Source organism: Triturus cristatus, chromosome 3_2 (genome assembly GCF_964204655.1).
Source record: "Triturus cristatus chromosome 3_2, aTriCri1.1, whole genome shotgun sequence".
NCBI classification, from domain to species: Eukaryota; Metazoa; Chordata; class Amphibia; order Caudata; family Salamandridae; genus Triturus; species Triturus cristatus.
In genome coordinates, this window is record NC_140584.1 from 751,832,982 (window position 1) to 751,849,113 (window position 16,132).

A 16,132-nucleotide genomic window follows, 5' to 3' on the forward strand; every position below is an offset into this window, starting at 1 on the left:
CAGCGGGGGCGGCGCGGCCTGAGATGTCCGGGGATAGCGAAGCGGGGTCGCAGGGCACGGTCAGTGCAGCTGGATGACCCGGCGTAGATCACAGTCGTCGGACGGCTTCCGGCGGGAGGGGTGATAGCACGGTCAGCGCGCTCCAGTAGCAGGCGGTGACAGGGATGCAGGCGGCCTGGCCCGGGGACAGAGAGCGGCTCGGGACGGAGCGGGGCTCTCACGGGTTTGAGGCAGGCGAGCTTCTGAGTGTCACGGCCCTAGGAGGGGCGATGAGGGGCGCAGTCTCTTTTCCAGCGGGATGCCCACACGGCTCGAATTGGAGGATGAGCAAGAAGCACAGAGAACCCACTGTTCCTGGGGTTCAGTTCAGGGGGCAAGCTCAGATCAAGCCCTTGGAGAATGTTCAAGCACAAAGTAGCAAAGTCTTTTCAGTAAGTCTCTTCCTCTCCTTTCTCAGCAAGGCAAGCAGCAGGCCAGCTCCTCCGGCGTCTTCTTCTCCTTCTAGTCGGGCAGAGTTTCTTTGTGGTAAACAGGATTCTGATTTCTTAGGAGCCAGGCTCCTACTTTTATACCATGATTCTTTTGTTCTTTAGCGCCAGGGGGCCTAGGCCTGGCTCAGTCCAGTTCTGGAGCACTTTGTTATGGTGACTCTGCTCTTTCCTTTCAGCAGCAGGGCAGAGACATCAGCCGCCCCACAGGGGGTGGCGCCGGCTTTGTGGTGGCAGAGCACAGGTCTATTCAAGAGTCAAGGTGTACTCCTCCCACCCATCCAGGTGTAATCTCTCTACCCACCACCTGGCAGCCAACCTGTCTCTGGGGATTCCCCAACCCTGCTCCTTACTGTTGCCAGGCAGAACACATACACACAGCAGAGGCGGACTGAGATGGTCAGGTCAGTAAATACTAACTTTCTAAAAGTAGTATTTACAAACCCAGGATATTAAAATAAACTTGACTACAAGAAGTATTTTATCATCCTGAGCTCAGGCATACTAAACTTGACACTTCTACCATGCTCTCTGGGTCCACTGGGGTCACAGCGTTGGCGTGATCCCGGCAGCCCATTCTGGCCTATGGAGAGCAGGTAGCCTTCAATAGTGAAGAACGAAAATGGCTGTAATTCACTATTAAGACATGCCACACACATCAGGGCATGTCCTACCTTATGCCTACAATGCACCCTGCCCTTGGGCCTACCAGAGGGGTGGCTAATATGTAGGTAAGGGAAGGTTTAGGGACTGGCAAGTGGGGGCACTTGCGCAGTCAGCGCGACGGTCCCGGACCGCGCACAGGGTCTGCGGTGGCAGACCCTAGACACACTTTACACGGCCGCTTCCGTGGGTGGCGCAACCAGCGCTACAAGCCCACCAGCAGTATTGGCATTCACAAGCCCTGGCACCCCTGGTGCACTTTACTGGGGACTGACAGTGAATCCAATAACCAATCATGGACATCAATTACAGGTACACTTTACCTCGGGAGCACTTGCACTGCGGCACGGATTAGCCGTGGCGCAGTGCCCTGAGCGGACAACACCAGCAAAACAATCGAGGCACACCATCAAAAAGTGGAAGGGAAACTCACGCCAAGGTGCCAGGTCTAACACTGACCAAGTGTGGAGGGATCAAGAAACTGATACAAGTACATGGACTTGCTGGTACTGTGCACTGTTCACTGGGTGTTCATGCCCAAGTCTCAGAAGAGACAAAACATCAAACTATAGAAAACATTAATCCATTAGTGCATCTGCATATCTGATTTGTATTTTCACACATAAATCATAATGATAATACTTGATTATGCAAACATTCAATACATGTTTCGTTTCATGAATATACATGAGTTTCTCTCCTCTGAGACTTGGGCATGAACACCTAGTGAACAGTGCACAGTACCAGCAAGTCCATGTACTTGTATCAGTTTCTTGGGTTAAGATAATGACATGCCCGTAACGTGTCAGTTATTGTTGATTTTAAACGTACCTTTGAAAAGGGTACGTGTGAACCAGAATTTGAAATGGTCAGGACTCAGTAGCAGTGTGTAACTGTAAAGTGAAATAATTGAGCCAGCATTAATAGAGAAAAATTCCAACCAGTGATGTTGTGTTGAAATTGCGCGCAATGCTCAGTGGTTTAATAAACCCTCAGATAGTCAGGCAAATTGGGAATGTTCCAAGTTAGATACTTACCAAATGACAGTCAAGCAGGTACTTGACTGTAGCAACCAAGCATGGATTAATGTTTACTCAAGTGTGACAAAAATTGGACAAAATGACTCATTGTTTAGCGGTTACGTAGCACAAACGGAAGAAAAATGAGTTCTATTTCATGAGTTTCTTAGACTCTCTAATGTCATTAGAATGAGGGAAATGGTCATCGGTATCCATGCTAGGGAACTGTACAGTTACATTCTAGGCAGTGCTACAGCGCAAAAACAGGCAGCTTGGTCATAATAAAACCATGTAGCGATAGCTACAGAAAGGTGAAAAATGCACGCGCAGAGCCTCCACATGGAAATGACTCGGCAGACTTACTAGAATCTTTCCTCGCAATAAGGTGTATTGCCGCGCCATGTCCGGGATACGACCTGACTTCTGTAAGTATGGCAGAATGTAGGCTGGCAAGACCGGAACCGCTAAATAGACCGAAACCGGAAACAGTCTACTTCCGGAGTGTGGAAGACTAGACCGAGTGCTGTGTGATTAATAATACTCAATTCCGGTGGAGTCACACAGGCGTATAAGAAATTATCATTGAAGAAGGGGTGCAAAAGTGCAAATTACCTCAAAAAAGTTAAAAGGTATAATATAATTGATAATTTCTTATATGCCTGTGTGACTCCACCGGAAGTGAGTATCATTAATCACACAGCCCTCGGTCTGGTCTTCACCACTGGAGCTACACCCCAATCACACTTGTCCCCACTCTACCCTTTCTTCTTTCTCTATTGCTCTTGCTTCTTTCCCTTGCCCTTCTGCCTTTCTTATAATAACTGTTTATAACACGTATGACTCTTTGTCAACTTGCATACCGACCATTTTGCCCGTTGCCCACCAGCCTGCTAAAATACATCTATATTGTATGCTTTCACAGCCCTGAAAAAGCCCCTGTTTGGGTGAAACACGTCGGCTGTTGCTAATGAAATAAAACTGCGTACTACAAGACTTTCGGCTGATTACCCCCTTCTTTTGTGTCAAATCAATTAAATTGTTATCTATGTACATTGCCTCTCATGCAACTTGTATATATCCTTTGGGGGTGTCTGGAATCAGTCAGGACACCAATCCCTTAGTTTATGTTGCCTAAATGTGCAGGTCCTATATAGATTTGTAGGAACTACATGACATGACGCAGCCAACATTGGTTTTGTTCTTATTTAATGGCCAAATCTGAGTAGTCTAGTCGTGCTTTCTCAGAGACCTCTACTCACATTTACCCAGAGACGTCTGGAGAGGGAAGGGAAAAACCCGCCACAGCCAAGGAGGTAGATCCTATATATTGGCTGTAGGTTTGTTCAAGCTTGAAGGATTATAGTTCCCTACATTATGCATAAACCTTTATCTATATTTCCTTGAGAAACTTTTCAAAATGTCTGTCCAAGATTAGGCTGCGGTAGTATTAATATAGGGGTGGGCGGAATTTGCGAAATTAACTTTCGCAAATTATCGCGAAAATGTTTAAAATTATCGCAAACAAGTGGAAATATCGCGAAGATGCAGAAGTTTTTTTCCCGCATGTTCGTGAGATTTTCTGCATGGTTGTGGGTCGCCAACTTACCCATGTGGTTGCTTGCGGGCGCGGCCATCTTGTTTTGAGTTGTCTCGCGGTGCATGATCGCGAGAAGAAAGACGTGATCGCGCGACGCATGACGTCACTGCGGGCGCGAACTGTCGCGAGACAGCGCAAATGGCTAAAAACAATTCAACATCTTATGGAGAACGCGACCGGATCAAGAAAACTTGTCGGCGAACGCAGGGATTCAGGCAAGGCGATCGCGCGCGCGCCAGAATGTATTATTTTACAGCGCGAGCAAGAAACAAATTATCGCCAAGAGGCGGAAACCGGAAATTTTGACATTTTCGCGCTCTCCGCGGAACGCGAAAATGTCAAATTATCGCAATTTCTGCAAACGGAACAAAATTTTAGCCCAGGCCTAGTATTAAAGGCAAATGAAGTGGGGACGGAGAGCAGGAAGAAATGCACTTACTTTACAATTAGCAGACTTTGGAGTATCAGCATTAGGTGGGAATGTTACCTTCATAATTGAGGCACACAAGGCATACAGGACAGAGGTTTTCTATTCATGGGTCAAATTTCCACCTGCAGATGCAAATACACATACATTTCATTCTTACACTCCAGATGAAATACCAGAAGAATACAATCCATACGAGGACATAGAGGTCCTGTTAACGTACCAGTAACATATCAACTGGTTTAAAGGCACCCTCCCACACACCACAGAAAAAGTGAGACTCGGTCCGCTCAGCAGAGTTTGGAGCGCCTTGGCCGGTTCTGGCTGCTTACACACTGCATTCAGGAATTGGCACATTGCCAATAGCAGACTTATGTCCACTTCACAAAGAAATAATAAAACTTTACAGAAATCTGACACAGTTTGTTATGAGAGCACTCACACTTTAACCTACAAAGAGAAATCCTGATGTTTTGGGCTCTTTGCAACTGCGAACAGGCCCATTCATGCCAAGACTCTGCTGCCCATGATAACCAACAACATGAAACTCCTATGAACCAACTCTTTGATCTACAGTGATCACCAGTGACAGAGGAGAACGCAAGATCTGAACTTTACGCTACAGCAATGACATCCCACGGTGAACATCAACGCAAAGCTCCAGCAGTGATCATCTGTGACGCCAGAGCAAATCTTTGCACTACAGTATTGACCATGCACATTGCCAGCCCTACTCTTTGGGTTATATTTATTTATGTATTTATTTAGTTAGAGTGTTTCATAAAGCACGCACATGACCCAGGAGTATCAGAGCGCTGTATATAGGGTTGAATGAAACAAGACGAAAGACACAGATACCTCTAGAGTAAAGAGCTGCATTGGGCTGTTGCAATAAATATCATAATTATAAAACTGTCAGTCCATTAAAATTCTGTCTTCATCACTCTAGCAAATTCGTGGTGGGTATTTTCTGCTGCTCTGAAACTATTCAGAACCACGTACCCAGAGGATGAGAGTGTTCACGGGTTCTCCAGTAAACAACATGCCTCTGACCAATCTAGAGGTTGCTGGCATTGAGACGAGCCTTGTGCCCTGTCTCTCCGTAAGACTATGCCACTAATCTATTCATTAGGATTTTTTTTACCTCTTTTTGAAGAAGTGGATCGATGGATTTGATGGTACCTTGGGAAGTAAGGCATTCCAGATCCTTGGTGCTGCTCCGTAGAAGGATCGTGTGTAAGTTTTTTGCTTTAGGAATCTAGGGGGTTCTAGCCTGAGAGAGTTAGCGCTTCTTAGGTAGTGGCTGCCACCAGATATTCAAATCTTTTCTGCCACGTAACTTGGTTCTTTTAAATGTAATGCTTTGTGTGTGAGGAAGGCAATTTTCAGTTGAGCCCTTACTTCGAAGGGAAAGCCAATTTATATACCTAATCGATGCAGTGATGTGCTCAAAGCGTCTAGTTCCTGTTACCAGTCTCGCTGCTGTATTAAAAGTCATTTTGAGTGTAGCTGCTCTCGTTTTGGGTACTCCTGACAGTGTTGCCACACTGTATTCTAGTCTGTAGACCACAAGTGCTTGTACTGCTTGTTTGAAGTCTGAAGGTGGTAGAAATGGTTTCAGTTTTTTCAGTATTCTGAATTGGAAAGTTGAACTGCGTGTGGCCGCGCTGATGTCGGCTGCCATATTCAGACTTTTGTCCAGTGTTATTCCAAGAGATTTTGTGGAATCAATGATGGTAGGTGTGCAATTGAGTGTGTCTAGGTGCTTGAGCCAAACATGGATGAGTGAGGAGGTGTTTGGTGGGGACAAAAGAAGGAATTCGATTTTCAGAGAGTTCAGCTTGAGGTTGTTTTGAGAGCGCCAGGACTGGGATTTGACTAAGGTGGTATTTAGTTGAACAACGTCATCTAGCAAGGATATCTTTAAGTATAGTTGTGTATCTTCTGCGTACATGTGGTATGCAGTGTTTGATTGCTTGAAAATTTCAGTTAGTGGTTCCAAATATGGTGAACGACCAAAATATAGAATCCAAAATATAGACAGGACAGAATATCGACTCTTAAATATAGATAGGACAGGCTATCGAATTATCAAAATATAGATAGGACAGAATATCGAAATTGGGGTATGAAATATCGCTTTCCATAATATAGAATTTACAAATATAGATTTCCATAATATCGAATTTAAAAATATAGATTTCCATAATATCGAATTTCTTTTAATGTTATGTATGGTAGTATATGTGTTAAAATTATGTATTATTTTTGTAATGTATGTTTAATTTTTTTTAGACTAATGCATGTTATGTAATTTAATTTTTGCGTAATTTAATTCCGTAGCGGGTTGTGGGTTTATAGGGGAATAGGGTGGGAAGTAATTTAAATATGGTAAATTAAATATTAATTGTATTTATATGTTTTGATAATTAATTGATTGATAATAAATTATTCATTGCTAATTAATTTTTATTAATTGGTAATTAATTTATGTTAATTGATTAATTGATAATTATGTTAATTGTATTTTTTATTATTAGGAGCGGGTTGTGGGTTTATAGGGGAATTGGGTGGGAAGTAATTTAATTGTAATAAAGTCAATATTTTTATTTATGTGTTTTGATAATTAATTGGTAATTAATTATTAATTGGTAATTAATTTATATGAATTGCTAATTAATTTGTATGAATTGCTAATTAATTATTATTAATTTCTAATTAATTTTTATTAATTGATTAATTGATAATAATGTTAATTGTATTTTTTATTATTGGGAGTGGGTTGTGGGTTTATAGGGGAATTTGGTGGGAAGTAAATTAATTGTGATAAAGTAAATATAAATTTTTATTTATATGTATTGATAATTAATTGATAATTAATTATTAATTGGTAATTAATTGTTTTCAATGGTAATTAATTTTTATTAATTGGTAATTATTTTTAATTAACTTTTCATTGGTATTGATAATTAATGCAATCCTATTTTAATATTAAATCATTACTTTCCCTACTGTTGCACTCTCAGGAGTGGGAATAGTATTTTTTACCCTCCCGCTATCCAACTCTTTCCCTACTGTTGCACTCACTGGAGTGGGAATAGTAATTTTTACCCTCCCGCTATCCAACTCTTTCCCTACTGTTGCACTCACTGGAGTGAGAGTAGCAATTTTTACCTTCCCGCTATCCAATGATTTCCCTACTGTTGCACTCTCTGGAGTGGGAATAGTAACTTTTACCCTCCCGCTATCCAACGCTTTCCCTACTGTTGCACTCACTGCAGTGGGAATCGTAATTTTTACCCTTCCGCTATCCAACGCTTTCCCTACTGTTGCACTCACTGGAGTGGGAATAGTAATTTTTACCCTCCTGCTATCCAACGCTTTCCCTACTGTTACACTCTTTGGAGTGGGAATAGTAATTTTTACCCCTACACTATCCAACGTTTTCCCTACTGTTGCACTCACTGGAGTGGGAATAGTAATTTTTATCTTCCCGCTATCCAATGCTTTCCCTACGGTTGCACTCTCTGGAGTGGGAATAGTAACTTTTACCCTCCCGCTATCCAACGCTTTCCCTACTGTTGCACTCACTGGAGTGGGAATAGTAATTTTTATCCTCCCGCTATCCAATGCTTTCCCTACTGTTGCACTCACTGGTGTGGGAATAGTAATTTTTACCCTCCCGCTATCCAACGCTTTCCCTACTGTTACACTCTTTGGAGTGGGAATAGTAATTTTTACCCCTACACTATCCAACGTTTTCCCTACAGTTGCACTCACTGGAGAGGGAATATTAATTTGTACCCTTACGCTATGCAACGCTTTCCCTACTGTTGAAGTCTCTGGAGTGGGAATTGTAATTTTTACCTTCCCGCTATCCAACGCTTTCCCTACTGTTGCACCCTTTGGAGTCGGAATAGTAATTTTGACCCCTACGCTATCCAACGTTTTCCCTACTGTTGCACTCACTGGAGTGGGAATAGTAATTTTTATGCTCTCACTATCCAACAAAATCTCTACTTTTTTTACATTACTTTTTTTATTTTTACATTTTAAGCTTTTTTTAATATTAGGTATGTTTTATTTAATTGGTTTTAATATTTAATTACTTTTATATTATTTTTAATACATTTAAAAAATTCGATATTTTAGCCAACTATATGTTAACATTCTATATTTTGGAATCGTTATTTTAGTACTTACCTGTTTGTAGATAGGGAGTCTATATTCTGTCCTTCTATATTTTGGAGTCGATATTTTGGGCATTCTGTATTATGTCCCTCGATATTTAATCACTGAACCCCAAATATAGCTTAAAGAGTATGGGTGAAATGGTGGACACTAGGGGGACTCCACATCTCACTGGTGAGGAGTCAGAGAATGAGTTGCCCAGTTTTATGCACTGTGAGCGATTCTGTAGGAATGAAGCAAACCAAGAAAGCGCTTTCTCAGACAACCCCATTCTGTGTTCTAGTACAAAAGAGAGTAGCTGTATCTGGCATAGGGAGGGTGCAATTAGAACTATTCACTAGAATTATTTAGTAAATGTAGTATTAGACGGTGCTAAAAGGAGGAGAGAACCACGTTTTGGCTTTGTCTTTGGGCTTTTGACCAGTCAAATGATTGACTTACCAAAAGAAAACATCACATGAATTAAAGACTGAAGAGTTTAAAGAAACCTGCTGTGTACTGTGGATTCATGCTCTTTGTATTTACATTGTTACAATTGTTACTCATGTACTGAATCTTTATAATTTACGTGTGCTAAGGATTGGTTCAAATTCTGTGTTCTAGTACTTTTAGTAAGATGTTGTGATTGACATGGTTACAGGGGTTACAATGGACATCGGCGATGCTCTCCCTGCTCCTTGCAGCCTTCTCCACCACCAACTGGACTCTTTGCATCTCACTTTGAGAAGGTCATTTTTCAGTGGAACTAATCCCGTTACCTGTGTCCAGCCCACAGTAGGCCTGAGTTTGTGACTTCCCCCGGTCTAGCATGACCAGATGTCTACGAGTGGCCTTTTGTGCTTTTAGGCGCCATCCTTACCTATAACTTTAAACCAGCATCTCTCCGGTTCTACTGATTAGATTTTCGTCATTCTGGTATCATTTCATTTATTAAAACATGCTCTATTTTCTAAAGTTGTTGCGTATTTGTTGTTTGTTTTCACTTTATTACTGTTTGGATGCTGTATAAACACTTTACACTTTGCCTCTAAGTGAAGCCTGACTGCTTTTGTGCCAAGCTACGAGAGGATTAATCTCAGATCCACCCTGCCAGGAATTGTGGTTGTTGCTTGAGAAGGGCCTTCACAACCTCAATTAAAAAAACACAATTTCCTACACTTGGCTATTTCAAGTAATTGAAGGATTTTACTTATAGAAATATGTTGTACCAAAGATATAAAAGGCACAAAAGAATATGCAATAGAAGAAAGGCCGAGAACTGCTACAAGAAGTTGATCAGATAAATTCCTTTCTATCCTTGCCCCATAGAATGTCAGGGAGTGAGACACAACTCATGGTGAAAGTGAAAACTCTGAGGGTGGGACTGGGTAAGGAACTTTGGCTCAATGGACAGAAAGCAGCACAAGGGTAGGTTAATCTGTCTATGGGCAATAAAAAATGTAGCATTAAACTCTGACTTTTCTGCCTCTGCAGCTTTTATATTCTCCACAGATTTACAAATGGCAATAACTTTGGGCCCAATTTAGAGTTGGGCAGAAAAGGCACTGTAGACAGAGTGATTAAGTGCTGTCAAACCCTTGGTCCACCTTTCTCATTTAGAGATGGAGAACTGTAGGTCTTTCATTGACAGAGCCCCACTTTAATTCCTTCCATTGAAAACCTTTTCCAATAGCCGGACGGAGTAGTAGCTATCAAAGAAAGGGCATTATGTCACCGGCCCTATGTAAAGTAGACAGTGTTATTTATTTATTTTCAAACCTGGTGGTGAGGGACAGAAAATGAAATATTAATCCCCACACACACACACACATTGGGAGAAAACTCTCTTTGGGAGTTTTATTCAACAAATTAAAGCCGTTTGGAAATATTTGTGAATAGCTGCCAATTCCAATGATTGCTGCACACAAGGTGCCGATCACGATCCTGTAAAAACCGGGTACGAACCGTCGGACGGAGCAAATTCTCCGCCCGACGCGTACCCGGTCGTCAAAATGTACAAACATGGAATTACGATTCGCACGGAAACACCATTTCCGTACGAATCGTACAAAACCCCGACAGACGAAAATAAACATACAAATGCGAACCGGGAAAGCGCCGACGTGACGTCAGGACGCATGCAGCCTGCCATTCACGAACCAGGAATTACGATTTGCACCGACGTCATCCCGCACGGTGAATATTTTCCGGCTGCCAAAAACTGCCGGGAAATCAGGACGACGCGAACAAGGAGGACCTGTACGCGACGGACAGACATGGACACGAACCTACGTGTCATCCCGGCCCTCATAGCAGTCGACCTTCTCTACAGGTTACGACGCAGACGCCGCAGAAGGTCAGAACAACTAAGGGAGGGGGGAAAGTGGGGGAAAGGGGGGGGGCAGGACCAGGGGCAGGCCACAAAACCACCACCAATGTCACACAGCACACATGCCCTGGACATACCTGACCCCCATGCCCTGGTCACCACGAGGGGGTGGGGGCGTGTCCAGCAAAGCGAGCGTCCGCCACAAAGGAAGTGCCTCACGACGCGAACCGGCAACACAACTATACAGGCACGTCCCGTACCCACGCCTTAAGAGCGTGGGTACGAGTCGTACGACGCCCACACCTACGTCACCCCAACAATGGCGGGACGGCTGTACCCACGTGGCAAAGGCCTGGGTATGGGTCGCACAAGCATCACATAGCGTGGGTACGGATATGTACGTACCGTACCCCCACCACCGTATGCATGGAGCGTACCCCCAACCCCAACAGTGTAAGTACGACCCGTACCCTCACCTGCGTACGTATACGTCCCACCCCAACAGTGTAAGTACGACCCGTACCCTCACCCGCGTACGTATGGAGCGTACCCCCACCCCAACAGTGTAAGTACGACCCGTACCCTCACCCGTGTACGTTTGGAGCGTACCCCTCACCCCAACAGTGTAAGTACGACCCGTACCCTCACCCGCGTACGTATGGAGCGTGCCCCCACCCCAACAGTGTAAGTACGACCCGTACCCTCACCCGCGTACGTATGGAGCGTACCCCCACCCCAACAGTGTAAGTACGACCCGTACCCTCACCCGCGTATGTTTGGAGCGTACCCCCCACCCCAACAGTGTAAGTACGACCCGTACCCTCACCCGCGTACGTATGGAGCGTACCCCCACCCCAACAGTGTAAGTACGACCCGTACCCTCACACGCGTACGTATGGAGCGTACCCCCACCCCAACAGTGTAAGTACGACCCGTACCCTCACCCGCGTACGTATGGAGCGTACCCCCACCCCAACAGTGTAAGTACGACCCGTACCCTCAGCCGCGTACGTTTGGAGCGTACCCCCCAACCCAACAGTGTAAGTACGACCCGTACCCCCACCCGCGTACGTATGGAGCGTACCTCCACCCCAACAGTGTAAGTACGACCCGTACCCTCACCCGCATACGTATGGAGCGTACCCCCACCCCAACAGTGTAAGTACGACCCGTACCCTCACCCGCGTACGTTTGGAGCGTACCCCCACCCCAACAGTGTAAGTACGACCCGTACCCCCACCCGCGTACGTATGGAGCGTACCTCCACCCCAACAGTGTAAGTACGACATGTACCCTCACCCGCGTACATATGGAGTGTACCTCCCACCCCAACAGTGTAAGTACGACCCGTACCCCCATGGAGCGAACCCACACACGTGTATGGACTAAGCGTACAAATTGTTAAATAGGAGGGGTGTGTGCCTATCACTCCCAGCAGTGCCCAGACACAGGAGGGGTGTGTGCCTATCACTCCCAGCAGTGCCCAGAGTCAGGAGGGGTGTGTGCCCATCACTCCCAGCAGTGCCCAGACACAGGAGGGGTGGGTGCCTATCACTCCCAGCAGTGCCCAGAGACAGGAGGGGTGTGTGCAGAGTCCTCCCAGCAGTGCCCAGAGACAGGAGGGGTGGGTGCCTATCACTCCCAGCAGTGCCCAGACGCAGGAGGGGTGGGTGCCTATCACACCCAGCAGTGCCCAGAGACAGGAGGGGTGGGTGCCCAGTCCTCCCAGCAGTGCCCAGAGACAGGAGGGGTGTGTGCAGAGTCCTCCCAGCAGTGCCCAGAGACAGGAGGGGTGGGTGCCTATCACTCCCAGCAGTGCCCAGAGACTGGAGGGGTGTGTGCAGAGTCCTCCCAGCAGTGCCCAGAGACAGGAGGGGTGTGTGCAGAGTCCTCCCAGAAGTGCCCAGAGACAGGAGGGGTGTGTGCAGAGTCCTCCCAGCAGTGCCCAGACACAGGAGGGGTGTGTGCCTAACACTTACAGCAGTTCCCATGTAACGCAAAGGGTGGAGTAGCCACAGTTACCATGCCCACAAATGTCAGTCAGGTGCACAAAGACCCTGCAGTACATGTACCACATGTGTGCGAGGCTGGGAGTATACGCATGCATAGCGCAGAAAAGAAAACATGTACACATGAAGTCATGTCAATAGTCCACATACACAAGTTCAATGACTATCAAGAATGCCACGAATGATGCAGGTGGAAACATCGCTCAGCATGCATGTGCAAAGTAGAAGGAGTCCGTCACACACCCAGCTAATGTACACACAGCTCTGCGCTAAAAATTGGGAACACCCTGCAGGGAAGATGTCAGGGTACACAGAGGAAGGAATACACCTTTGGACAATTTCACCATGCAGCAACTGCTTACATGAACACAGAAACCTAGCTAACACCGTGTGATGGCACACAGATCCCAGGGTCCCCCCTATGACCAGCACACTACTACATTTCCCACACAACCAACACATGATCACCACCCAAAATCATGCAGCAGCCCCACCAACAGCAATATCAGAAAAGCAGTAGTGTTCAAAGGAAACAAAAATGGCTTTAATCAGCATGATCAAAAATTGTATGTTCGTATAAAGTTCAATATTTACAAAGCCCATTGGGCAGTCCAGAAGTCACAGCTGGATGGGGGACACAGTGGGATGCGTGTCCCCTAGCTTGCCTGCACAGTTACATTCCGTCGTCTTCCACAGGGGTGAGGGCATCATGTGGGGGGGAAGAAACAGGCACCGCAGGGACAGGAGGGTGAAGGGTAGGCGTCGTGGGTGCAGGGATGGAGGACTCCACCACAGGTGGTGGGGCAGGGCTAAAGGTGGAGGCCAGGAGCTCGCTGCACACCTTAGCAAGGTCCTCCAGGGAATCCCCTGCACCCGAAGGAACCACAGGCCCCAAGGAGGGGGTGGGGTCAGAGGGATGGGTCGCAGCGCCACTGGGGGAGTGTGTAGACAGGGGGTGGAATCAACCACCCTGACCGAGGACTTCCTTGACCGCTTGCGTGGTGGCGTCACTGTGGGGCTCAGGGACAGAGCGGCCATGAAGGAGTCTTTGGGGGAGATGTGGCCAGGAGAGCTGAGGGGAGGGGATTTGGAGGGAGTGGATTGGGTGGAATGCGGACTCCCACTCTGGCTGCGTGTCACACGTTTGCCCCCCGACCCAGTGGGTGTGCCTACTTCACCCTGTGTGTGCGTGTCAGGAGGTGTGCGGTGGACCTTCCCTGCTGGTGTGGTGCCTGTGTGTGTTGTGGTGGGTGCATGCTGACGTCTGGGTGTACGTGGGACAGGCATGGGAGTGGGAAGTGTGGATGGGGCAGGGGTAGGGGGTGGGACGTAGCGCTGCAGGAGACCCACTGCTGCAGTCAGTGTCGAGTCTATCGACCTCAGCAAGCTGCGTTGGTCAGCCTGCGATGAATGAATGCCCTCCAAGTATGCCTCCATGTTGTGCAGCACTTGGCTGTGGCCATGGAGGACATTAAGGATCGCAGCCTGACCAACCTGCAACTGCCGCTGGATGTCCACAGACTCGGCATTGGCGGCAGCAGTGGAGACACGGGCAGGGGGTGCGGTGCCTGGCAGGAAGGAGACATGTGGTGACCGGGCACGTTGGGAAGGGACACGAGCAAGTGGGAGGCGGCTGATGGCAATGGAGGGGGCGGGGCGAGATGTAGTGCCGCTGTCAGCTGCCGGTGCAGCCGCCGCCCACTCGGAGAGATCATCCTCGGACCCGTCAGCTTCATACTCTGTTGTGCCAGTCGACAGGTCCCCAGCTTCACTCTCCTCCACCTCAGTCCCACTTGATGTGCCAGCCCCGATGTCACCGCTGGCACTGGTGCTCGGTCCCTCTGCTCCGTCTGTGCCCATGTCTCCCTCCGTGTCCCCCGACGATGCTGTGGGCAGGGTGAAGAGACAGAAATTAATCATACACCTGTATACATATGTCACATGAGTCCAATCTACATAGGTCACAGTGCATAGCCTGAAACAAAAGAAGAGTTACATCTACAAAACAAGGTACCTATGTAGGGCATGCAAGAGACAGTTGTTTGACCCACCATGCCACCTAAAAACTATGGAGAGCATGACACAATAGCAAATGAGATGGAATGGAATTTTGACTGAGGAGCAAGGCCCTGAGGACAATCCAGCACTGCATCTGCACCACACAGCGTGGCAGGAAATAGGGATGAGCAGGGACCATATCCAGGAACAAGAGGCACATGCAGCATAGGTTATACTGAAAACATGCCCACCATGACTGGCCCACTGCACCTTGAGTGCATGTCCAGACAAACATCACACACTGGCCAGTCCTAGCAAGGAGATATCAGGTTGTGACATGAAGGCCATGCCCGCACCACCCACCTCCTACATGAGACTATTATTTGGAGACACAGGAAGCACTTACATCCCTTAGTCTGGGTGAAATACACATGGGATGCAACAAATCAAGGTTGCACACAAAATACCCAAGGTGCGCCTGTCCAAAAAATCATGTACCAATGGGCATCATCAGATGATTGTAACAAGACACACAGGCAATGTCCACCGTGAGTATGAACAAGGAAAATCAGGTCAGGCTGTACAGTGGACACTTGTACCACATTTTACGTCAATCTACATGGCGCCAGGGGACAATGGCACAGAGCACAACCTATGCTGTAGACACAGAGACTGTCAACATATTCGACATTACACACATGATACCTAGGAAAATATGCCCCTGGGGACAGTAGTGGCCACACAACTCCATGCTCCTGAATGGGAATGACTGCAACACACGCTACCATCCCCGCACTATGCGTACCGCACACTCATGCACATCATGTCACAGGCCACCACATAGGACATGCGTGCTGTAAGGCCTCACACTTTAGAGACTAACTCCCATGTCTGGACTCAGCATTAGTGCCAACTGACATGGAACCCACAAGATCAGAACTGGACAGGGCACAGGCAAGGTCCCAAAACCTGTTACACACCACCCCCACACATGATGCTGCAGGCATTGTACACGTGGAGAAGGTGCCAGGCTACATAACCTTGTGACGGAGTGACTTCACACAGACCAGGGAACACATTGCAAGGAGGGGAAGGGAGGCAGGAGAGCACTGCAATACTGTGGGTAACAGGATCTGCACAGCACCATTAAACCCTGGCAGTGCATCCATGGAACAGTGCACTTACAAATGCTGGTGAAACACAACAAACACACATGTACCTACCCCCTTCCTGCTGCTGCATCTCCTGTAAGCGCCTCTCCAAGTCTGGAAAGACCACCGGCAGCACACGCTTGTGGATGTGGCTCAGTCGGCGGCGCCCGCGGCTCTTATGGCTCTCAGGTGAGTCCCCCAGCAGGACCCGTGCGATCCTCCGCGTCCAGCACCGGATATCCTGCCAGCGTTTCCTCACCTGGGACAGGCGCCGCTTGCGA